This window comes from Sapajus apella, unplaced genomic scaffold (genome assembly GCF_009761245.1).
Source record: "Sapajus apella isolate SASKATOON/1434 unplaced genomic scaffold, GSC_monkey_1.0 scaffold11, whole genome shotgun sequence".
NCBI classification, from domain to species: domain Eukaryota; kingdom Metazoa; phylum Chordata; class Mammalia; order Primates; family Cebidae; genus Sapajus; species Sapajus apella.
In genome coordinates this window covers 13,950,229-13,976,145 of record NW_022436951.1, presented here as the reverse complement: position 1 = coordinate 13,976,145, position 25,917 = coordinate 13,950,229, and positions in this window count along the sequence as shown.

Genomic DNA, 25,917 nt, shown 5'->3' with positions numbered 1-25,917 from the left:
TTTCAGAATTAAGAAAAGGTATTTGTTTCCATACTGAAAAACATACCAAGTCAGTAGCTGAGTAAATTATTGAAACAAAACTCTTAGAATCTTTTTCACTATAGCTTTTTGGACCCTACTGCTTTATCCAAGTATTATTTATTTTCATGATAAATATCTAGAGGGAATAATTATTAATAATAGCTCTCTCTTATATTTGAGGTGTATTTATTCTATTTTTACTATAAATGACAGTGATTTGGGTATGGAATGATAGTCTCACAATTATTTTTCTTAGCACTTTAAACAGTTTATTCCACTTTATTTTAGTTTCTATTATGGTGTATAAAAGTTATCCTCAGCATGACTGCCATTCAGTCATACAGAATCTGTCAGTGCTCTTTCGTGTCTTTCAAGACTTTTTCTTTATTAACCCATGTGAAAAATTTAAAGACAGAATTCAATACAAAGGAAAATAATATTGGAAAGTAGAAGTGGGATGTGAGAAAAAGTGACAAAAAATACATTGATAAAATTTGTATAAACTTTGATAATTTTCTATTGATAAACAGAAAATTCTCATTATTTATACATATTTAAAATAGTATGGATTAAATATCAAAAGCAATACTATACAAAATGTGAGGACACAAAGTTAAAATTAATATTAACTTGATAGAAAAGAAGATAAATTATGAATTAAAATCAAACACAAAAAAGCCTAAATTAATGCATATATTTACCATATTTGTAGGCTTTAAAAAGTCTACATCACAAAGACCTATTTGATAAATTTTGTTAATTGATATAACTCATGAATTCTCAATAGGATTTTATTTTATAGTAAATATAATAGGTATATGTATACATCTTAATGTATACTTCAATGCCATTTTACATTCATTAGTATGTTAAAAATTAGTATGATAAAATTTTTCAATCCTGGCACTATTAATAGCTTGGGCAGGCTCATTTTCAGTTGTGCAAAACTGCCCTGTGAATTGTAGGATGTTGGCAGCATCCCTAAACCCTACCTACTGCATGCAAGCAGTACCTTTCCGGTTGTGACAATCAAACCTTTCCAGACTGTGATGGCTATTATGAAGTTAAAAAAAGAAAAGAAGAACTGCTAATGAGGGTGTGGAGAAATTGGTACCCTTTTGCATTGCTGGTGGGATGTAAAGTGGTACAAACAATATTGAAGACAATATAGCTATTCCTCAAAAAATTAGACATAGAATTACCATATGATCCAGCAATTACACATCTGAATATATATGCAAAAGAGCGGAAATCATTCTTGAATAGGCATTTGAACAGCCATTTTTGTAACAGTATTATTACAATAGCCAAAGATAGAAACAACTTAAGTGTTTATTGATGCATGAATGACTTTTTAAAATGTGGTACATACATCCAAAGAAAGATTATTTAGCTTTAAGAAGGAAGGAGATTCTGACACATGCTACAACATAGATGAATTTTGAGGACATTAAGCTAAGTCAAACAAGCCAGTCACAAAAGGACAATTACTATAGGATTCTACTTAGAAGGAGTATGTAAAATAGTCCCTCCCATTCATAGAGACAGAAAGTAGTATAGTGATTGAGAGGGGATAGGGGAGAGAGAGATGAGAATTTAGTGTTTATTGGGTTCAGAGTTTCAGTTTAGGAAGATGAAAAATTCTGGAGATGCAGAGTGGCGATGGCTGCACAAAAATATGAATGCTATTTTTCTTTCTTTTAAAACAGGAGAATGCCTACAGAATGAGTGTTCTTAATACCACTGAGCTGTATACTCAAAAGTGGTTAAAAAGGTAGTTTACGTTTTGTACATTTTAGCACAATAAAAAATAAAACTTATAGGTAATACCTCAGAGGAAACATAAACATAAACAGAGTTTCTCTAGATATTGCCACATACCCCAGGGGCCATTATCCTTCTTCAGGAATCACAGAAGTATGACAACATCAAGTACTATCAAATATGTAGGAAAAGACAAAAATATGAACACTGATGTTCCCTTGGTAAATTTTTTCAACTTTTGGAGAGAGATTTGGTAGTATATTACATACTTAAAAATATGTATACTTATTCTACAAAACAGCAGTTGTATTCCTAAGTGTCAGTTTGAAGACATGTTTACATCTGTGCCCAAGGAGAATCACAGAAATGCTCTTATCAGTGCTGTTTGTATCAAAATAGCAGTAGTAACAGCTTAAAGTTTGATCAACAAAACAATTTTAAATATAACCTAGCATCAATTTGACATGGAATACACTGTATTATCATCTAAAAATAGAATGCCACAGATTATAGATACAATAGGCACCAATAATTTAACATTTACAATATAATAATACTATATTATGTAGTTATTTACAAACATATACACTTATGTAGTAAAAACCTGTAGAAATTAGGTGAATGACAAATTACACATTTTAGAATGTTTCTGTATTTTTGGTGGGTGAAGGGTGGGGAAAGGAGTTAAGAGAGTGATCAGAGTGTTATAAAGAAAATTTAAAATTTATTTTTATTATTATATTACTCAAATTCCATGATGGATAAACAAATGCTTGCTATATCTTTATGATGTTCATGGTTTTGTTTTGTTTTGTTTTTTTGAGACAGGGTCTCTCTGTACTCCAGCTTGGAGTGCAGTGGTGCAATCATAGCTCATGCTACCAAATAGTTGGGACTAAAGGCATGTGGTGCTTGGCCTAGCTAAATTTTTGAAATTTTTGCAGAGACAGGGGTCTCTCTTTTTTGCCCAGACTGGTCTCAAATTCCTGGCTTCAAGCAATACTCCTTATTTGGCCTCGCAAATAATAAGATCTAAGGATGAGCCACCACACTTGGCTGTTCACGATTCTAAAATATTGTAAAATGTGTTTGCAGTGAAATAAACAAAATCATGTCATGATTCCATAAACTTAATGGACTCTGGAACATATTTTAATTTTGATATTCATTAACTTGAGAAATTATATGCAGCATTGTATTCATTAGGGCAAATGCCATTTAATAATTCTCACATGATTTGAAATAATATGAAAACAAATGTTTTTTGATGGAAAAACATTTAACTAAAAAGACAATTCTATGTTGTTAAGTATTTCTCTTAAGTTGTATTTGTCTGTGTAGTTACTAATATATTCTGAAGCCTATTTGACTAGAAAATAATATGCTGTTCTACACATATTTATTAAATTTAAATTAATTTATATAAAAATTAGATTTTAGGAGTGATATTTCAGATCTCATTTATGGCATTATGAATAGTGATATGTACTGTATCTAAAGAATGAGTAATAGTGGCATATGTATTATGAAAATGTAGAAAATAAGACTCAGAAAGGTGGGTACTTAATAGGGCAGAGGAGTGTTTCTGACTGGCAAGCTATAGAAAATATTCTGAAAGTGTTTTTTCCTCTATATTATATGTTGTTAAAACTTATATCTAAAACCTCACCAAAATTCGATGGTGAGTGAGAATTGAAAATGAAAACAGTGAAAAGAATGCTTCTCTAGTTTCAAAGCTGTTAGAAATTCAGGCCGTGATTGCTTTTGACATGCATGACAGGTCAATATGCTCTAGATTCACAGAATAGAGTGAATTTAAACTTTGGCATTTTGCCATATTTTCCTCATATTGATAAATATCAGTTAAAATTTGTCAGATGAGACGATGTCCTGTGTACTTGGTTGGAAAAGATATCTATTTTTAAATGTCTTTCACTCCAATATTAGGTCATAAATTACTTGACAGTTGAATAGTAATGTATTTTGCTGATAAAGTTTCTGGCAGTTTTTTTCTGATGAAAAAAATTATGGAGTTTTGCAATGTAAAATACTAAAAAAGAGGTCAAAGTGATTTAGATTCTGAAAAAAAATGCCACTGTCAGAGTGAAGAATCTGTCATAAACTTCATATTATCTGTCAAGAATATTTAGCTTTCACTTCAATTTCAACTTTTTAAATGATTTTGATCAGTTAGATGTCTTATTAATACCAAACAGCATTGAATGATAAGACTGTATTACCAAATCATACACTAGATATTGAACCACTTCATAAACTTAGTGAAAAGGTAAAGCAACTTCTATATGTGCTCTTCAAATAAGCCAATTTCCTCCTGTTAACTTAATTTTTAATGAGTTGAATAGAAGATAAAAGTATTCCTTTTTCTCTGTCATTAGTGTAAAATTATCTGGATTTTATACACAGGTGGAGAAAAAATAGAGAAATTTCAAAAAGGTTTAAAAAATTCTGTAGGTAAAACTTTTTACTTATGGAAGTGTGTAATGGACTAAAGGCTCTTAAATTTGTATCTCAGAAACATAGAGACTAATATCACATGTTCTCATCTATGAGTGTGGGCTAAATAATGTGTACATATGAATATAGAGTGTGAAATGACAGACGATGGAGACTCAGAAACGTAGGGGTGAGTGGAAGGCAGGTGAATGATTAGAAATTATTTAACGGGTATACTGAAAGTCTAGACTTCACCATTACAAAACGTATCCAAATAGCAAAATTACACTTTCACCCTATAAACTTATAAAAATTTTTAAAAAGGATTTTGTATTCTATAAAAATCAATAAAATTGACCAGTAAGGTACTTCCGTTTTCAACCTCAGTCACATATTATCTGGCTGGCCTAATCTTCAGCATGTTGGGTTATCATATCATCCCTTGGGATAATTTTCTAATCAATTAATTTGTTCACATTTCTTAAAGAAAATTAAAGCATAAATGTCTCCCAATCACGTATTTTTACCTTCCAAGAATCTCATAAAAGTTTAACATGTTTCTCATTGTAAGAAAATTATATTTAATGAACACATAATAACAAAGATATGAACCATTTATTAAAATATTCAGCTTAGGAAGAATTATTATAATTGGACAAGACACCATTCTGCAAATTTTTTAATAATTTCCATATTTATAGAGATATTATCTGTTAGTATAAAACTGTAAATCAAGATTCAAAGCCCTAAGGGCTTATTGAAATCTACTAGTCCATTTTTGTCTTTCCAAGTACTTGCCAAAGTAGAAACAGATTAATTATATAATAATAAAATCAGAACAATCTGATTGTTCTGATTTTATTATTCATTCACTTCTTCATTTCACTGACTAGTCTTTATAACATTTCTCCTAAATAAAGAGAAAAAAAATCACACATGAACAAAACAGATGAAAAACTGACAAGTGAAAGTCTTTCTGCCATTGTTACATTTACATAATATTTTTCTTTTTAAAAATATATATCCCAATACATTCTTTCACTTCAATAACAGATTTGAAACCATCACCACCAATGGACTTATCATTGTCAAACTCATTGACTTTCTTTCATCAAGTTTTACCTGTCTCTTTGTTTTACTTTTTCCTCTCATCTGCTTTCTCATAAAATTCCTATTACCTGTCTGCCTATTTCATTTATCTTTGCTTAGTAAACATTCCTCTACTCACCTTTTATATAGACATGTATCAAAGTTTGTTCCAGTACTTTAGATTGTACTGCAATTTTTGTGAAAAAATATATTATAAAACTCATTTGCATAGACACAGATTCAATAAGTCCAAAGAACTGAAGATGTATGCATTTTTTAAATATCACAGGATATTCTGATAGTTAATAGTAGGACCCCACTTTGAGAGAAAACTTGTTTTAAAAATAGAAATAATTCAAAAGTTTTTATTTCAAATATGATCCTTTGTTATTCTGTATACTTCAAATTAATTTTTAAAATTAATTTTCTATGTATTAGACATCCATTAAATATCTGTCAAGTGCAAGCAGATCTTATTTAATTTCATGGCTCTAACTCTATTTTCATTGCTTTAAAATGTGAACAGCACAAAGAACCATTCATTGGGTACGTAGTAAATATTTTTGAATAATTATATGAATAAATGCATAATTTTATTTTAAGCTAATGTTTTCCACTGATCATTAAACTCAATACCTAGTACTTATCTTTCTCTAGTTGGCATTCTCAGTGCCAAATAGAGTGCTTAATTTGTACCATCTAAGATAGAAATTTATCCAAACTGCATAGAACATAATAGGGGATTTCAAAAAAATAAAATTATTCAATGAGAATTCTTAAAGCACTGGAAGGCAGAGTTTATTCAGGACCACTGTGATACGTATAAGGACCACTGTAACATGGTCTTCCACAGGAGAGAGATTGGGCTCAACTTCTAATATACAATGAACAAATGGGAATTTATAGCCAAGAAGCAAGGTAAAGGTCAATGGATGGAAAATCATTAAGCTATTATCAAGGTTAAGGGGAATTCTGGATAAACCGACCTAATGAGATTGTAACTGAAGACAGGCCAAGGTGATCAGACATCACTTGGGGGATGAAGTATGAGAAACCTAATGAAGAATGGTGATCTGATGGTGGCCAGATATTGGTTGGATTAGCGATATTCTGTAGCAGGGTTCTTTGCTAAATTTGATTTTATAGAAGAAGTTACCAGTTGGGTCTAGAAGGGGCTGGGGAGACTGACAAATGTTTAGCTATGCAAATAATTATTGTGAGGATAAATAGATACCCAAATAAATATAGATTGATGGGAAAAATAAAAGTGGCATACATTTTTTAAATTATTAAATCGTTATTAAATTTGTTTTTAAAGTCATTATTAGTGTTCCAAAACTTTCAGATGATTCCTGCATCTCACAAGTAATTTTTTCTTTCTTTTTTTTTTTTTTACATAAATTTTTAATATCAAAGAAGGAATTTTGCAAAATCTCATGAACAGGGAAACAATGACATGTTGGTAATTTGAACAAAAGAGAATTTACTTATTTATATAAAACCTAATTGTTATACACAGATGGTAGCTGAGTAATGATCGTTAATATACATTTATTGAAAATGCTGCATAAGAAAAATAAATTATAATAAATATAAATAAATTGGTAGATATTATTTTCCTATAATTCTTTGCAATTTCTCAAAAACAAATCTGCAAAACAGAATCAGCAAAATGAGTTTTTCAATATGATTTGAGAAGAAAATTGCCAGCTAGAACTCTATTTAAAAAATTATTAAGATTCCTAAATTAAACCGAACTGTGAGACAATTATATTTCTGAATCTTGCCATTTTCAGCCTTATAATATTATTTCATTCTGAATATGTCTCTTCTTTCTGAGTGTGACTTGATTTTAGATATCTTAACGAAATTTGTTAGAATTGTGTCCTTGGAAATTTTGTAACAAGAATCTGGCTAGGTATCTATTTCATACCCAGATATGTTACAGCCACATGCCAGGCTGCATTAAGCAATAACACAACTCTCATGACTGTATCTTCCCCTACTAAGCAGAAATTCCATTCTGCCTTGTTAAAATGAGTTCACCTTCTCAATAGTGACTATAGAGACCATACGCAATCCTTCGATTTTTCTTAGTAGTTCGTGATAGCTTCCAAAAAGAAATAGGGGATGGGTAGCAGGAAACAAAAGACCATAAGTAGGTTGATGCTACAGAGTATGCTATTTTTAAGAAGCTTATAAAGGAGAAAATGTGAAACATGTTTCCTCATGAATTGTAATTTTTTTCATAGTAAGTGGTTTACACATATGCTTACACATACTCACAGGCTGGGAATCAAAATGAGAAAATGACTGATAATTAAAATGATAAAATGATTATACAGAAAAAGCATAATTTCTAAAAATTTTTTGATTTTATGGCATTATTTCTAATATGTAAATTTGAAAAATGATTCAAGCCTGTCTCTTATTGTTCTTTGCTGATCAAAGATGATAAAACATCCTAAGTCATTGCACATAGAAAAAATATATTGCCCTCAAAATAATCTCTATTAGTCATGAATGGTAAATACAGATAGATTGAACATAAAAAATAATAAATCTATATTAATGGCATACAGTATACAAAAATGTAATTTGTGATATCATTACCATAAAGGGGAGATATAAAGAAGTGGAATTTTGTATGGTTTTACATGATATTGCAGTTAAGTTAGTATCAACTAAATTAGATTGCTATAACTTTAGAATATTATATATAATCACAAGTAAAACCCACTAAGAAAATATTTATATAATGTACACAAAAGGAAATAAAAAGGAAATTAAAACTTGTCATTACAAAAAAAAGTAAAAAGGCAGTACAGAAGGAACTGAGGGATAAGGAAAATACATAAACAAATAACAAAATGGCAATAGTAAGTTAAACACTATACAGGTAAATGAATTAAAATTATATTTTAAAATGTTTCAAAAGAATTAGTTGAAAGAAACAGGATTCAATTATTTGATGCCTACAAGAGACTCACTTTAGATCCAAGGACATGGATGGTAATGTGAAAGGATGAAAAATAAATTCCATGAAAATAATAACCAAAAGAAAACAGGTGTGAAGAAGCAAGAACACAGAGGGTGATAAAGGCTTCCAGGATGGCCTCTTCATGGTTATTGGGGGCTCAAATTTTTTTTGCATTCTTGAAATATAATCTGGAACAGCCAAAGTTGATGTTCAAGATTAAGGAGGATTTTTAGATTAATTGTACCAGATAAACTGAAAATATAGAAATTGTAATAACAGCATGGCCAGCTTCTTAACTACTAGGGAAACAAGAGAGAATTTCACAACTTAAAAGGATTCACTCTGGGATATAAGGGATTGAAAATACCTATCATGACTGACACATAGAGAAGTTTCATTGATGGGAATGCATATTGGAAACATGAATCTATCACATTGATGAAGCCTGGATTACAAGCATAAGGAACATTTAATCCCTCTGATCAGAATAAAATCCACAGGATTCGACAGATGAGTAAGAAAGTCACAGTCCACAGAGAAAAGTTATAAAGTCTTTCAGATTTAAAGAGGTACCTATTTTGTTGAAATACGTGTTTTGAAAAAGTGAAATATATCATTAGAGAAAATGGTTTCTTTTAAACTTCAGGTTATGCTGTAATTTATGTAATTTATAGAAGCACTTCACTCAAGTGTTTTATAGTATTACAAAATAAATATTAGTTATGTAGAATATTCCTAAGGAGTACAAGATTCACAAAAAATACAAACAAATGTGCTGTATTACTTGCATTAGGTTTTACTCATTTCTTCATTACATATAAACATGTTTGATTTTCATATAGTACTGATAAAAACAATAAATAATTATAATTATTGTATCATATTAGCTGATAAGATTAGTTGTGTTTTAAAACTAAAATAATAATTCTTTATACTTTGAATCAATAATCTTCCATGAACGAAGTAAATTTGTCTCTGCTCACTTCTGTTTTTCAAGTTATTTTTGTCTAAGATTAGTGAAATTCCAATATGTCTTAATAAAAACTAAATATTGCTGTTTAAATTTAAATGATTCAAATCATGTGGAGCCCAGTCAATTACATACTATAAATTTGAAATAAAAAATTCTCAAAGTTTGTTCTATATTCAAATATTATTAGATACTATACTTATTGCTAATAATTGGCATACAAAATTTACACTTTCACTTTGTTAAAGGAAAGGTGACAGAAATAGTTAGGTATTTTTGGTATGCTCTATATGATTTGCATGAATTCACAAGTCTTTTAAGCCTATCCTGTTATTCAATAACCATTGTGAAAGTCTCTCAAACCAAAAAGACAAGGTCAATATTAACTAGATTAATGTTGCATTGGAACGTGTTATTAATTGGACTTTTAAAAATAGTTTTAGTTCTCTTTTTGGGATATGAAGTGACATGCAGATATTCAAGTAAGTGGAAAAGCAATACACTCATTGCAATAGAATTGCTTATAAAACGATTTAATTTATTGTCTATCTGACCATGAATAGAAATTCTTGCTTAAAGCCTACAGATTGTGATGAAACTTCTTGAGGTTGGAGTTGCATTCTGGTGGCCCTATACCTCTGTAGTTTCAGAGATAGTTATGCACCCATAGATCCATTAGGCATATTGGGACTGTGTGTAGTGACGTCCCGCCATGCTGACAATTCTCTGCATGGCCTCAGGCTATTGTTAAATCCTTTGAAATCTACGTGGAAGAACCCATGCCCCCATAGCTCCTGGATTTTGAATTTGTAAACTTAACACCACATTAATGTTGCCAGAATTTGTGACTTGCATCTTCCAAGGCTGTGGCCCAAGCTGCATCTGAGCTCTTTGAGCCACACCTGAGATGATCAAGAATTCTGCCAGGAATACAAGCAGCAGAGACTTGAAGCAGCCCTAGGCAGTGAACCAACACGCTAAGACTACTTGAGGCCTCTCTTTTGACATATCTTCATGCTGTAGGCGTTGGCACTCTGCACCTGTAATGGGAGGGGTGGTGCCAGTAAGCTCCAAACTGCCTTCAAGATGAGATCATTCTTCCATTGCCCTGATAAATAGCCCCTGGCTTTGTTCCTTCTGTACTAATCTTTCTATCAAGCTTGATTTTCTTTCCTGAAAACGCTCTTTTATTCTCTGTCACACCCCAGGGTGAAAATCTTTCAAACCCTTAAGTTCTGTTTCCTTTTTAGTTAGAAAGTCCCCATCTTCAAAGAATTTCTTTATTCTTGAATTTTACTGTATCCAGTTAAAAGAAACCAAGACACATTCTGAATATTTTGCTACTTAGATATTTATTTTCCCAGATATCCTGGTTAATCACTCCAAAGTTTCACCTTCCATGAAATGCTAGGACATGACCACAATCCACACAAGTTTTGTGCCATTTGTAACAAGGATGATTTTTTTTTTCCTCCGGTTTTGAATACCTTTTGTTAGACCTCATCAGAATGGCCCTTACCAACATTCTGATGATGAGCATCTAAATAATCTCTAGGAAATTTCAGACTTTCTATGCAGGTCTTCTCCTCTGAGCTTTCCCCCCAGAATTTCCCTTAATGCTCCATTTATGGCAATCTAGAATTTTTCTAGCCTGTTCCTCCAATTTTTTTCTACCACTAACCATTACCCAGCTCAAAGTAATTTCCACATTTTTAGGTGTTTGTCATAGCAACCACCCCACTTTATAGTACCAATTTTGTGCCTTTTTCTGTTTTGTGCTGTTATAATAGAATACCACAGAAAAGGTAGTTTACAATGTACATAAATTTATTGGCTCGCAATTCTAGGGGCTTGGAAGTGCAAGAATATAGAACTAGCATTTGGCAAGGGCTTTCTGGCAATGTCATCCCATGCTGGCAGGGCAGAGAGGGCTAGATAAAGTAAGTGATCAAACTAGAAGCCTCAAGCCTTTTTATAACCATCATTAAAAAAATAAATAAATACATACATGGAGGGGGTGGTCCTCATTACTTAAACACTCCTAATAGGCCCTATCTTCAAATAGTATTGTATTGGGGATTAAGTTTCCAACATATGCATTTTGAGGGATTCAGTCACACTATTGCCATAGTCTTACCTTAAAATCCTTATCTTTAACATGAATCACAGGAATATTCATATATATACTCCAAATAAGCTATGACACTCTGATACTGTCAGTTACTGTAATGAAAGAACACAATTTGTGCATTATTTCATCAGCAGGTGTTTTGGCTTGCCCTTAATTTTGCCTGGGCCCTGCCATGCACTATAAGCCCATTTTTAATTCCTCTGAAAGAAATATCTAACAATTATACACTTAGAACTTTTTTTTAACAGCCTTAGAATTTTTAAACAGAGGACTATGCCAAGGATTCTGAGACTGAGAATTTCCAGCACTCTCTAAGCACAAAAGCAGATGACTTCTTGATTGGCAGATTAATAATCTAGAAGCAACAAAACAAGCAGATGACTTTGGTAGGCTGCTACCCCAGAACCATCAGATGAGAATTAATTAAATACAACTGAATCACAGTTATGAGCCAAATTTTATTTTGATTGTGTTCTTTGGGTTGTTTTGGTACTCTTTTTGATATTCTATATATTGAATGTTTGTTTTATGGTATCTTATTTTTTTCTTTTTTTTTAGTTTTTAACCCTCAATGTAAGAGGATAATTGAACTATTATTTCAATAATCCTTACTCTATTTACTTGCTATTTTTGCTGTTATATTCTAGAAATGTGCTCTAAAAGACTACTCACTAAGAGATGATCTAACACAAAATCAATTCCACAATTTCAGATTGTAGGGAATGGAAGCGCATAGGGTTTATTTGTAGCAAAAATAAAATGTAGTTAATTATGATATTTGGAAAAGCTAGCAAGATCCAGCAAGAATTCCTCAATTATTTACCCAATACTGTGACGCTATGTTTTTAAGTGGTTGAAAATGAGTAAGATCCAGTGGAGATTACAAAGTCATAAATATAATCAGCTATAGATAACAAATATAATTGGCTCTGATAATACTTCTCCATATAAATGTGTGTGTAAAGATGCATATATTTACATACATATTTCACATACCATATGTATAGATATAAATTACTATTCATAAGCTATCTCAGACATTAGAAGACAAGTGTTATGGTATTTTCATAGGCATTCTAATCATATTCTCTTGAAAGGAGACACAGATGTGTCTTGCTGGTGGTGACTGACTACTCGTCCAGGTATACTGCTTTCCTGCCTCTCTCAGGATTTTATGAATAAAAGCTCTCTGTGTGTGCGTGTGTGTGTGTGTGTGTGTGTGTGTGTGTGTATTTTGCTTGCTTTTTCTAGACTGCTACGTGCTTTCATTTGCGCATAGTAAAGTTGTAAAATGGGAAAGATTGTCCATATCACAACACATGTTTAAGACTTTTCTTAGAAACATTTAAAAAAATCTGTCATTTCCTAATACTGTGGTTTATCGGAGGCACCATAAGTAATGACAACATTAATGCCTTTGCCTAATTGGATAGTAATATTTATATCTGTGTTCTCACAACTAGTAAAAAATGATAAAAGATTTACTTTATTATTATTATTAGGAAACTCACATTGTAAGTGTTTGAAATGTTTGGCCATATTTTCAATTTTCTAGATAGTTTTGGATTTCAATTTGATATATCTCTTAACTACATAATACATATTATTAATCGTGTATTAAATGTGTAGTCTTTCATAGACTTGCAACCTGAACATACTTTGATAAAATTTTTTAACTGAATTTCTGTTCATAGAAGCATACATTACATTTATTGAAAAACATTATCTTGAACTCTTAGTTCTTTTCTCAGTTCATTACCTTTTAAATATATCCATCATAGTACTTACTCTTGCCTGTATAATGAAGGCACTTAATTTGAATATTTTTGAAAAGCACTGTGTATTTATATAAACATACATAAAATCCTCTTTTTTCAAAAACTATGTTTTCTTTTACATTTTCAAATTAAAAATACTTCATTGATAAATTGCCAAATTTTTAAATTTTAAAAAATAGGAATGAAGTAAATAGATTTTACTTTAGTGTTTAAAAAGTAAATGATGTAATTGTGATAATATGCACTGCTTAATATTCTATTTTTCTTTTAAGTCCTGGGATACATGTGCAGAAAGTGTGGGTTTGTTACATAGGTACACATGTGTCATGGTGGTTTGCTGCACCCATAAATCCATCATCTAGGTTTTAAGTCCCTCATGCATCAGATATTTATCCTAATGTTCTCCCTCTCGTTGCCCCCAACTCCGTAATAGTCCCAGGTGTGTGATGGTCCCTCCCTGTATCCATGTGTTCTAATCATTCAACTCCCACTTATGAGTGAGAACACCTGATGTTTGATTTTCTGTTCCTGTGTTAGTTTGCTGAGGATGATGGTTTCCAGCTTCATCTATGTCCCTGAAAAGGACATGAACTCATTCTTTTTCATGGCTATATAGAAATCAGTGGTATATATGTGCTACATTTTCTTTATTCAGCCTATCATTGATGGACATTTGAGTTGGTTCCAAGTCTTTGCTATTGTAAATAGTGCTGCAAGAAACAAACATGTGCATGTGTCTTTATAGTAGTATGATTTATAATCCTTTGGGTATATACCCAGTAATGAGATTGCTGGGTCAAATGGTATTTCTAGTTCTAGATTCTTGAGGAATTACCACACTGTCTTCCACAGTGGTTGAATTAACTTACACTCCCACCAACAGTGTAAAAGCGTTCCTATTTCTCCACATCCTCTCCAGCATCTACTGTTTCCTGAATTTTCAATGATCACCATTCTAACTGGCATGAGGTGGTGTCTCATTGTGGTTTTGATTTGCATTTCTCTAATGACCAGTGATAATGAGCTTTGTTTCATGTGATTGTTGACCATATAAATGTCTTCTTTTGAGAAGTGTCTGTTCATATCCTTTGCCCACTTTTGATGGGATTATTTGATTTTATCTTATAAATTTGTTAGAGTTCCTTGTAGATTCTGGATATTAGTCCTTTATCTGGTGTATAGATTGCAAAAATTTTCTCCCATTCTGTAGGTTGCCTGATCACTCTGATGATAGTTTCTTTTGCTGTGCAGAAAATCTTTAGTTTAATTAGATCCCATTTGTCAATTTTCGCTTTTGTTGCCATTGCTTTTGGTGTTTTAGTCAAAAAGTAATTGCCCATGTCTATGTCCAGAATGGTATGGCCTAGGTTTTCTTCTAGGGTTTTCATGGTTTTAGGTTTTACATCTTGAGTTAATTTTTGTATAATGTGTAAGTAAGGGGTTCAGTTTCTGTTTCCTGCATATGAATAGCCAGTTTTCCCAGCACTATATATTAAATAGGGAATCTTTTCCCCGTTAATTGTTTTTGTCAGGTTTGTCAAAGATCAGATGGTTGAAGATGTGTGGCATTGCCTCTGAGGTCTCTGCTCTGTTCCATTTGTCTATATAGCTGTTTTGGTACCAGTACCATGCTGTTTTGGTTACTGTAGCCTTGTAGAGTAGTTTGAAGTCAGGTAGTGTGATACCTTCAGCGTTGTTCTTTTTGCCTAGAGTCGTTTTGGCTTTATGGGCTCTTTTCTGGTTTCATATGAAATTTGAAGTTGTTTTTCCTAATTCTGTGAAGAAAGTCAATGGTAGCTTGATGGGAAGAGCATCAAATCTATAAATTATTTTGGGCAATATGGCCATTTTTAAGATATTGATTTTCCTATCCATAAGCATGATTTTTTTTTTTCATTTGTTTGTGTCCTCTCTTATTTCCTTGAGCAGTGGTTTGTAGCCCTTCTTGAAGACTTCATTCACATCTCTTGTAAGTTGTATTCCTAGGTATTTTATTCTCTTTGTAGCAATTGTGAATGAGAGTTCACTCATGATTTGGCTGCCTATTATTGGTGTATAGGAATGTTTATGATTTTTGGACATTGTCAAATGTTTACATTTTAGAAAAATAGGAATGAAGTAAATCTTTTTAACTTTATTGTTTAAAAAAAACATATTCATTGCTCAGGTTCTATTGATTATTTATTTTTGCCTTTCAGTAGGAATTCATACCTAATGTTGGTAGATATATCACTTTTTTCAAGAACGTTACATACTTTTGTTTTATATGGCTGAATCTAGTTTGATTCTTTAATTAGTTAATTAAAAGTCTTGGGCCAAGTTAAAGACTTCTGTAGAACTGATATTCTCCATGTTCCCAAAGTTTACCACTTCTCATTTGAATGGTGAAGAATGTCAGTGATATTTATGGGAATAGCATTGAATCTTTAAATTGCTTTGGGCAGTATGGTCATTTTAACAATATTGATTCTTCCTATGTATGAGCATGGAATGTTTTTCCATTTGTTGTATTATCTCTAATTCCTTTGAGCAATGGCTGTAGTTCTCTTCATAGAGATCTTTCACCTCCCTTGTTAGCTGCATTCCCAGGTATTTTATTCTCTTCATGGCTATTGTGAATGAGAGTTGATTTGTGATTTGGCTCTTGGCTTGACTGTTGCTGGCATACAGGAAATCTAGCTATTTTTGCACATTGATTTTGTAACCTGAGGCTTTGCTGAAGTTGCTTATCAGCATCAGAAGCTTTTGGGCTGAGACAATGGGGATTTCTAAATATAGGATCATGTCATCCACAAACAGGGATAATATGACTTCTCTTGTCCTGTTTGAAAAGTGTTTATACATTGCTCCTCCTGATTTAGAATTTTAGATATTATTTATTGAGTAATTTTCAGCAAGATTAATAGTCAGAAATATGTTAGTTTTGAATTGATTATTTTTAAAATTAGGCACAGTCAAAATTATACTTACCTTTGTTGTTTTTACTAGGCTTTTTATTTTGTTCCAAATTATTACAGAAATCTCAGTAATTAGATCAAAGTCTACCATGAGAAAATCCAAGAATTTTCTTTCATCAGTCCCAGTTAATGTAGTTAATAGAAATCACACATAAAATGTTTCATCTGTTTCCTTCTGACAAAATTATGGTTACTTGTGCAAGTGTAATTCACAAGTAACCATTCTCTTTTTAGAAATTGCCAGAATTTCATTCTAGAAAACAAAAAGTTAAATACTACTTCCTCTCAGTAAATTAAAATTCTTATTTTTCTCAGTTTTTATTTCTTGTCCTTTTTTCTCTTACTTCCTTTCTCGCCTGATTAATCCTATGAAAATTATGCTCACATTTTCTTGAACTTTTGTTTTAAGAAAGTTAAAAAGATAACTTTATCTTAAAAATAGAGTAAAACATAATTTTTAAGACAAATATTATGCATCAACCATTTGTAATTTTCATCAACTTATAAGGTCATGATAAACTTTTAAAATATTGTATCAAATATATTAATATTTGATCTTGTGTATATGCCTTCCATTGAAGAAATGCTAAAAGATTAACATCTCATTATACAACTTAAAGAGTTCCATTCCTTAGTCTGTCTATGCTCCTGAATTTTCAGAAAAAGCCTAATTCATATTTAACTTTGACTTGATGCATTATAAGCTAATTATAATCTCATAATTATATGTAGTTATCTTGTTCTGCCTCGTTTCTTATTTGATTACAGGCTTTCCTCAAACATACTTGTCAAAAGATTCATGCAGGTAATATAATTGTAGTTATTGTCTATTTTTAAATACTTCGCTTTCTAATTGACAGAAGAATGCTCTTTCGGATGGCCACAGGATTCTTGATAACTGTCCTTTTTTTCTGATAATTTATGCCCTTTTCTCATAACTTCAATATAGCAGTGGAAAATTGCAATGGCAGTCTGATTTGTTATCTTTTGAAGTTAATTTGTTGTTTTATCTTAGCAAGTGGACATTTTTTCTACTAATACCTAAATTGTTGTTTTTCATTTTAATTTTTAAATAAATTACTGGCCCAATTATCTTTTAATGTGTATGCTCATGTCTTTTTTCAGCTCAGGGAAATCTTCTATTATGTTTTTAATTATTGTTCTTCACTAATTTTTTCTGTTTCTGAAGCATCAATTATTCCTATGTCAAGTGAGCTGAATATATTTATCAAATCTCTTATAATTTCCATAATTAATTCTTGTTTTATTTCATTTTAATCTGTGCTTTAGGATGTCTCCCTGCCAGTGAAGTTCAAGCCTACTAAACCAGACAAAAAATGATTGTTTTATCTATTTATTCATTCAGAATATATTGAGAAACTTGATATTTAGTTCCAGGAAGTAATTTGTGATATTTACTTAAATCTCATTAAATGTTTGATTATTTTATTACTCTTATTGCCATATCTCTCTTCTAATAGATCTCATTTTTCACACAATTTATATTGTTGTTGTTGATTTTATGAACATTTTTCTCCTGGATTCTGTGCTGTCTAGAAGGATGATCATTTTTATTTGTCAGCTCATTTTGACTGAGATATGATTGTTGAAATACATATAGAAAAACAGTAAAAAGAGCTGAAAACTTATATGACTCCTAACTCCATGTGCTTGTATTTCAGAAGCAAGCTTACTGAAATATCTTGTGCTTAAGACATGCTGAAAACTTCCAAAAGAAAATCTTTCAACTTTAGGGAAGACAGATAAATTAGGGTTCAAATCTCGTAAAAAAAAGAATGTGAATTAAAGTTGAAGAGTTCTCAACATCACCCTATTCTTGTCAAATGTTTTAATAGATAAAATTATAATTTATCACACTAATCTTGCATTTATGCAGCATAATTAATATTAACCAATGTAGATAGTCAGTAGATTTAGTCTATTTATTAAATATATTGATATTACACTTCATATATTTGGAGAATTTTATTGTAAATATTTATCATGTTACAGTTAATTATGAATTTCATTTTTGAGGTTGCTATGGTTTAACTGATTTCTTCAAAACTCATGATGAAATTTTATTGCCAATGTAATGGCCTTGGGAGGTGAGGCTTTTTGAGGTGACTAGGTCATGAAGTTTCTCCCTCATGAATAGATGAATGTCATTATTTCTGGAGTGAGTTAGTTATTGAGGGACTGGGCTCCTAATAAAAGGATGAGTTCAGCCTGATTTGCTTTTCCTATCTTAGGCACTCTCTTGCCCTGCTATTATACCATGGAATAACATAGTATGAAGACCTTTGCCAGATGAAGGCGGCAAGCTCTTGAACTTATGAGGCTTCAGAATTCTAAGAAATAAGTTTTTGTTCCTTATAAATTACCCAGTGTGTGGTATTTTGCTATGGCAGTATTACAGCAGAAAATGAACTAAGACAAGAAGTGGTGATCATGTTTGGATTTTCATTTTTCTTTGAGGCAGAATTCTGTTCTTGTTGCCCAGGTTGGAGTGCAGTGGTGTGTGATCTTGGCTTACTGCAACCTCCACCTCCTGGGTTCAAGTGATTTTTTTGCCTCAGCCTCCTGAGGGATTAATCCCAGCTGGGATTACAGGCACCAACCACCATGCCCAACTAACTTTTGTATTTTCAGTAGAGATGTGATTTCACGATGTTGGCCAGGCTGTTCTCAAATTCCTGAACCCAGGTGATCCACCCGCTTCGGCCTTCCAAAGTTCTGGGATTACGTATTCACACACTACAGCAACACCATCAAGAAGATGTGATAAAGTAGATAAGGACAAGTTACTGAATTCTCTGTCTACAAAGAATTTCAGGCCAAGTGTGGTGGCTCACACCTGTAAATCCCAGCACTCTGGGTGGCCCAGGAGGGTGGCTTGCTTGAGTCCAGGAGTTCAAGACCAACCTGGGAAATATAGCGAAACCTCATCTTTACTAAAATACAAAATTAGCCAGGTATGGTAGCACTTGTCTATAATTTCAGTTACTTGGGAGGCTGAGGTGGGAGAATCACCTGAGCTTGGGAGGTCAAGGCTGCAGTGAACCATGATTGTGCCAATGCATTTCATCCTGGGCAACCAGAGTCGAAAGCAAAACAAAACAAACCAAAACAAAAAAACAAAGAGTATTTCAAAAATAATAGTTACAAGAAGAAAACAACAACTGAAGTATTAATAAGGAAATTGTTGCTTTGAGACCTTTTTTTTTGACTTTTATTTTAGGTTTGGGGATCCACTTGAAGGTATGGTTCGGTTTGTTGTACGTATTATTTCATCATCCAGGTATTAAGCCCAATACTCCATAGTTATCTTTTCTGCTCCTCTGCATCCTCCCACCCTTCCCATTCAAGTAGATCCCAGTGTCTGTCATTTTTCATTTTTTTGTGTTCTTAATTTCTTATTTTTTAGCTCCCACTTACAAGTAAGAACATGTGTTATTCGGTTTTCTGTTCCTGTATTAGTTTGCTAAGGATAATAGCCTCTAGCTCTGTCCATGTTTACACACACATACACAAAATTATCTGTTTCTTTTATGCATAGTATTCCATGGTGTATATGTACCACATTTTCTTTATTCAATGCCATCGACGGGCATTTAGGTTGATTCTGTGTCTATGCTATTGTGATTAGTGCTGCATTGAACAGTTACATACATGTGTGTTTGTAATAGAATAATTTATATCTCACTGGGTATATATCCAGTAGTGGGATTGCTGGGTCAAATGGTAGTTCTGCTTTCAGCTGTCTGAGGAAATGCCATACTGCTTTCCACTCATTTACATTCCCACCAACTTATAAGTGTTCCTTTTACTCCACAACCTCACCAGCATCTGTTATTTTTTAACTTTTTTTAATCATAGCCATCCTGACTAGTGTGAGATGGTATCTCATTGTGTTATTGATTTGCATTTCTCTAATGATCAGTGATAATTGAGCTTTTATTCATATGATTGTTAGGTTGAAGTATGTATTCTTTTGAGAAGTGTTTGTTTTTGTTATTTGCCCATTTTTTAATGGAACTGCCTGTTTTTCTTCTTGTACATTTGTTTAAATTCTCTATAGGTGCTGGATATTAGACCTGTGTCAGATTCATAATTTGCAAATATTTTCTTTCGTTCTGTAAGTTGCCTGTTTATTCTAATGATAGCTTGACATTTTAAATTTATTTTGAGATATAGTTTTGTTAAAAATGTCAAGCTGTTTCCAAAATGTACATAATTTTAAACTGTCAGTAAGAACTCTTAATGATACTCAGAATCATTTCATTCCCATCAATTTCTAAATATTTCTGAAATCCCAGTGAGTCATATGCTCCAGGAAGAGTTACTTCAGCACTATTATTCTGTTTGAAGTGGCATCATGTTACCTAGTTGATGCCACCAAGATAGTAATGTGACAAAATATAAGTTCATGAGACCGACATTTTTAAGTTTATAAATTTCTCCTGGGACACAGTCTGGTTTAAAGAGGATGTGTTATTGAATGTGGTCCTTCCATACAATTTAGAGACAGAAAGTAGGTTAGTCAATGGGATAAGAGCTAAGTCTAAGCTGTGCCCTAACTCATAAATTACAATTTTTTTTATTGTGACTGGAAGAAAGGAATTACACTGTGATTGATTTCTCTCCAGATTATAGGAGAATATTTCTGCAGAAAATAAAATCATAAGCAATAGATGTCCTCTAATCTCTTTGTAAATGTAATGATAACAAATCTTTCAGCAAACAGATTAATGACATTTGCTGGAAGGAGAGTACTATCCATGGATTGCTCTTAGCAGAATGATCCCAGTTTAGCATATAGCAAACAAACCTAAAATCTATGAGTTTATAAGGCACACCACTCTATAAAAAAGAGATGTCTCAAAACTTAAATACAGAAGGTTATCCACAAGCCTCATTTAGAGAATTAATGTCTTCTGTGTCTGATATGAATCAGACACAGAAGATTCATAGAAGGTTTGGGGAGCTGGCTGAATTTCCCAAACCTCTCCTTGTTTTGACTGTGTCCCCTGATGCTTATATCCTTACAATAATTAATAAGGCTGAATCCTAGACAAGGTCTCTGATTCATGTGAGTCTAATATGAAATTTTAATTTTCATTTTAGCACAGTGATAATGTCCTAGGTTGCTCACAGCTTATGGACATGTGTGCATCTTGTATGTATATCATCCAAGTCTATTGAAGAGCAAAGCAATAAACTGGATGTTTCGTTTTTTTGTGTGTTCTCTTGTGTAAATTGATTTCCAAACTGTTGAGATGATGGCTGTAGAGTTATGAAGTAAAGCATTGAAAATATTATATGCATTAAAAAATATATAGAAAATATCTCCCATGTATCCTGTATAGTGGAAGGTTTGAGCACGGGGAGCTAAACATTCCTGCTCAAAACAATAGGTTATTCCCTTCATTAATAAATGATTAATATAAGGGTAGACACTTTAACATGCTAAAGCTAGAGAAAATTATATTTTGTCATTTAGAACATACTGTAAGTGAATATTTCTGTGTGTGCTTGTGCCTGTATGAGTGTATGGGCTTACACACAGCGTTAAATATATAAGACAGTTTAAACTTCAAGTTGGTAGAATTTGCTAGTTTTTGAAATAAGGATTATATTAATTTTTCATCCTATTCAAAATTATTATTCATCTGGTGAAGTTCTTAGTGCTAAAAAATGTGGTGTCTTACCAAATTTGAAGTAGCAAAACATCACAGAGTAAATGATCCTAATACTTCTGGCCAATACTTATCCAGAATATTAAAGATGAAGTTGTCAAAAGAAATTAATATATTTTGTGAGAAGTATTTTCAAAATTACAAGATTTTAGGACGAAATATTTTGTTTTAGACAGTGTATAATAAAATAAAATTTTGCTTATGAGAAAACAATATGAATCCATCACTCAAGATGTACAAATTTTATTTAAAAGAAATGAAATTTCTACTTCTCCCAATATGCCAGCAATTGCAAATTATATATTTATAAGTAAAGTAGGTAAGTTAGCAAACTATAGCTCTTCTCTTAACTACATTAAAGTGTATTTGAAGTTTTCTGTAAAGTACTTTGCAAACTTGTTATGTGAAAAAATAGCACTGTAAGCAATATTTAAAGAATATATACTACTTAATTATTCAGCTGACATTTAGGTTCTGCCTGAAGAAATGGTTTATTTAATTATTCGAAAAAGAAAAGAACTTTAGACTAACATGTATGTGAATTATCTGGCCTTTTCCAAGGAACCTAACATAGGACCTAATGATAATATCTTAATCTTTCTGCTTCCTATTAGTAAACTTATCAAGAAATCTGCCATATATTAACTACACAGATGTTCAGGGGTAATTATAAATATCAAAGCTATTAATGATGTATTGATTTATTCTTTAGTAAATACTAATTACTTAATAGAAAGCTAGTACATTTTATATATTGAAATAAATTATTTCTGAAATTTTATAATTTGCTATGATCAGCTTTGTGTAGGATTTTCCATCTCAAAGGATATATTACATTCCTGTAAAGCTTTTATCTCATTTGACTTCAATTTTAAAAAGTTAAATTAAATGAAAACACCATAATAATATTATCATAGTAGTAATAATAGAAAAACAATGTTTATTTTGATAACTGTTTCTGGCATTCTGCTAAATATTTTTTTATGTATGACCTTTGCTACCATTTCTCTACCTCTCTGAGGACCTATTATCCTAATATCAATAGAAAGAACACAATTGGATACATTATATTATTTAGTCGTCAGAACCTCTTTACAGTAGGCAGTCTTATTTGGCTCAGTTAGAGACAAGTAAATTTATCCTGAGAAGGTAGGCCAATTGCCCGAGGACACATAGTTTACAGTGGCAGAGCCCCAATATTACCCCACATTGTCTGAAATTAATACACATAGCCATACCTTGTTATTGCCTGTAAGAAATGAAATATTAATAATACCTACCTAAAACAAGTAAACAAGACCTGTAGAGGTTTTTTTTTGTTTGTTTTTTTTTTACCAATCAGGAAGTCAAATACGTATTATTCTATTTTTATTTATTTATTTTAAAAATATTTCTTTCAGATATTTGATCTCTTATAAAACAAATAACATTCAAGTTTTTGATGTAGTTTTACTATCAACTTATATTGCCACAATTCTAAAATGTTTGTTTACATATTTATGTGAGAGATTAAAAAGTATCAGAAATTTCCCTGTTTTAATATTTTAACTAATATTATAAACGCCAGAAATGGCTGATTTTTATTTAATCTTGGTGTAGTCATATATTAGGGCTGCCACAACATATTAGGGTAAACTGGGTGGCTTGAAAGAAGAGAAATTTTTTTCTTTCACTGATTGTTAAGCCAGAGTCCCAAATCGAGGGTTCAGACACACAATGTGTCCCATAAGAGCTCTGGGAGAGAATCAGCTTCTTGCCTCTTCCAGTGTAGTGGTTCCAGGTCTTCCTTTTGTTCCTGCCTAATTCCAGTCTGCTCTGCCTACACCTGTTTTTCTCCTCTGTGTGTGTACCACCTACGTTTCTCAGTTACTGGGTTTAAGTCTTGCCGTAAATCCAGGATAATCTCATCTCAAGATCCTTAACTTAATTACATCTGCAAAGCCCCTCTTCCAAATCACATCACGATACAGAGTTTCTGGGGTTTAGCACTTGCACATATCGTTTGAGGAGCCTGTTATTGAACGCACTACCCCTCTTTTCAAAAGAAATACTGATTTGTTAATGGTGAGTTAATCTTATATTTATTAATAAAAGCAGAATGGCTTTAGATATCCAAATTCAACCTCCCTTTCTTTCCTGAAAATTTTAAGAAATGCTAAAGTATATTTAGTTCTCCAAAAAACTGTGCTGAATCTTCTATCTGATTGTACTAAAGCCTGAAGTCAGACATATGCCTCTTGAGTAAGGAATATCATTAGTGCTACCAGAGGTTACTGCCTGTATAAATAAAGAGTATGTACTTACTGGCTAGGAATTGTAATGCATTTGCCCTGAGGGACTTCCTCATAGATAATTCTACTGAGGATTTTGTATAATATAAACATCAGGCTAACGCTAGGGTTCCAGAGTCAGGCTATTAAGGTTGAAATATTGCTCAGCAGTTTTCTCTCTATGTTATCCTGAATAGCTTACTTAATGAATACATCTAAGAGAGGCCCAAGTTGGCATCAAATTAAAACTCATGAGAAGAAAAACCTATGTTTCAATATCTAGATCCCCTAAATGCTCTTGTCTCCTCACTATCAATTTGTTCTGGATGTAGAGTGTGGGGTTGGTAGGTCTTTCTCCTAGAAAAAAAATCATAAAAATAGATGCTTTCCCCACCCCACCTCCATGACAATAAGACCTTCATTTACCTGCATTTACACGACTATGTGTGAAAATGGACAGAATCAAAATGGAGTCACTTGTGTTAAAAATCCTGACAAATAGAACTGAGAAAGCCATAGAGGAGGCATTCTCATGCATGGATGCCTGATAACAAGAACTATCACAAAATAATGAACAAACACAAACTTACACAAAGGCTATTGTGACCTTGTACACACACACACACACACACACACACACACACACACAAATATTTCACGCAGACATTTGCCCAACAACTTCCTGCCCAACTTCATATTGGTGTGACCCTTGTTATTAATTCTTGTAGCCTAGAACAACCGAATTAAAACAATTAGGTAAACCTCTTTATTAAAAAAAAAAAAAAAGTCTTTACCTCCCTGAATACCCACATAGTTTACAACGGCACATATATTTCCATTGAAATTCCTATTCAAAAATAATTATAATTTTCTTCTATGATATAATCTCCCTGTTATTTAGGTTGACGCACAAGAGGTAACTTGGGTTATAATTTGCAGTAGAAGAAAGATTTGGTTTAAAGCAAATGTCTTCTTCTAGCAATGTACTTGAAACTACTGGCAACTTTCTTTCCATACAACTTTCTTTACAACTTTCATTCCATACTTTCCAGGAATGTTATTTGAAACATAAGGAATAAGATGCACACTTTAAAGAATTTCTGTGTTTGGATCACATTGCATTTTTGTATTTTTATGTGTGTTTCAATCTAAAATACATTATAGGTGTTTATGGAATTCATTTATGGATTTGCTTAGAGTTATCAAAATAAGGGATTATGTCTTTGTTTTATTTGTCTACTTATACTTTAGCAAATAAGTATTGGTAAACTTTTCTGCTTTATTCCTTTCTGCACTCTAAAATATCCTTTGGCTTGTGCGGTGATTTAAATCACATTTACCACTCCACAATTCATATGTTGGAACTTAAATGCCACGATGAAAATATTAACTGGTGGGGGCTTTGTGGAAGTGATTAAGTCATGAGGGATTTTCCTTCACACATGGATTAGTACTCTTTTTATTTTTTATTTTTTTGAGATGGAGTTTCACTCTGTTGCCCAGACTAGAGTGCAATGAATGGCATGATCCTACTGCAACCTCTGCCTCCCGGGTTCAAGTGATTCTACTGCCTCGGGCTCCCGAGTAGCTGGGATTGCAGGTGCCTGCCACCACACCCGGCTAATTTCTTGTATTTTTAGTAGATGGGGTTTCGCCATGTTGGCCAAGCTGGTCTCGAACTCTTTACCTCAGGTGATCCACCCACCTTGGCCTCCCAATCATGTTGGATTACAGGCATAAGCCACTGTGCCCTGCCGGATTAGTGCTCTTATAAAAGAAGATGATGAGAGAGACAGTGCATTTC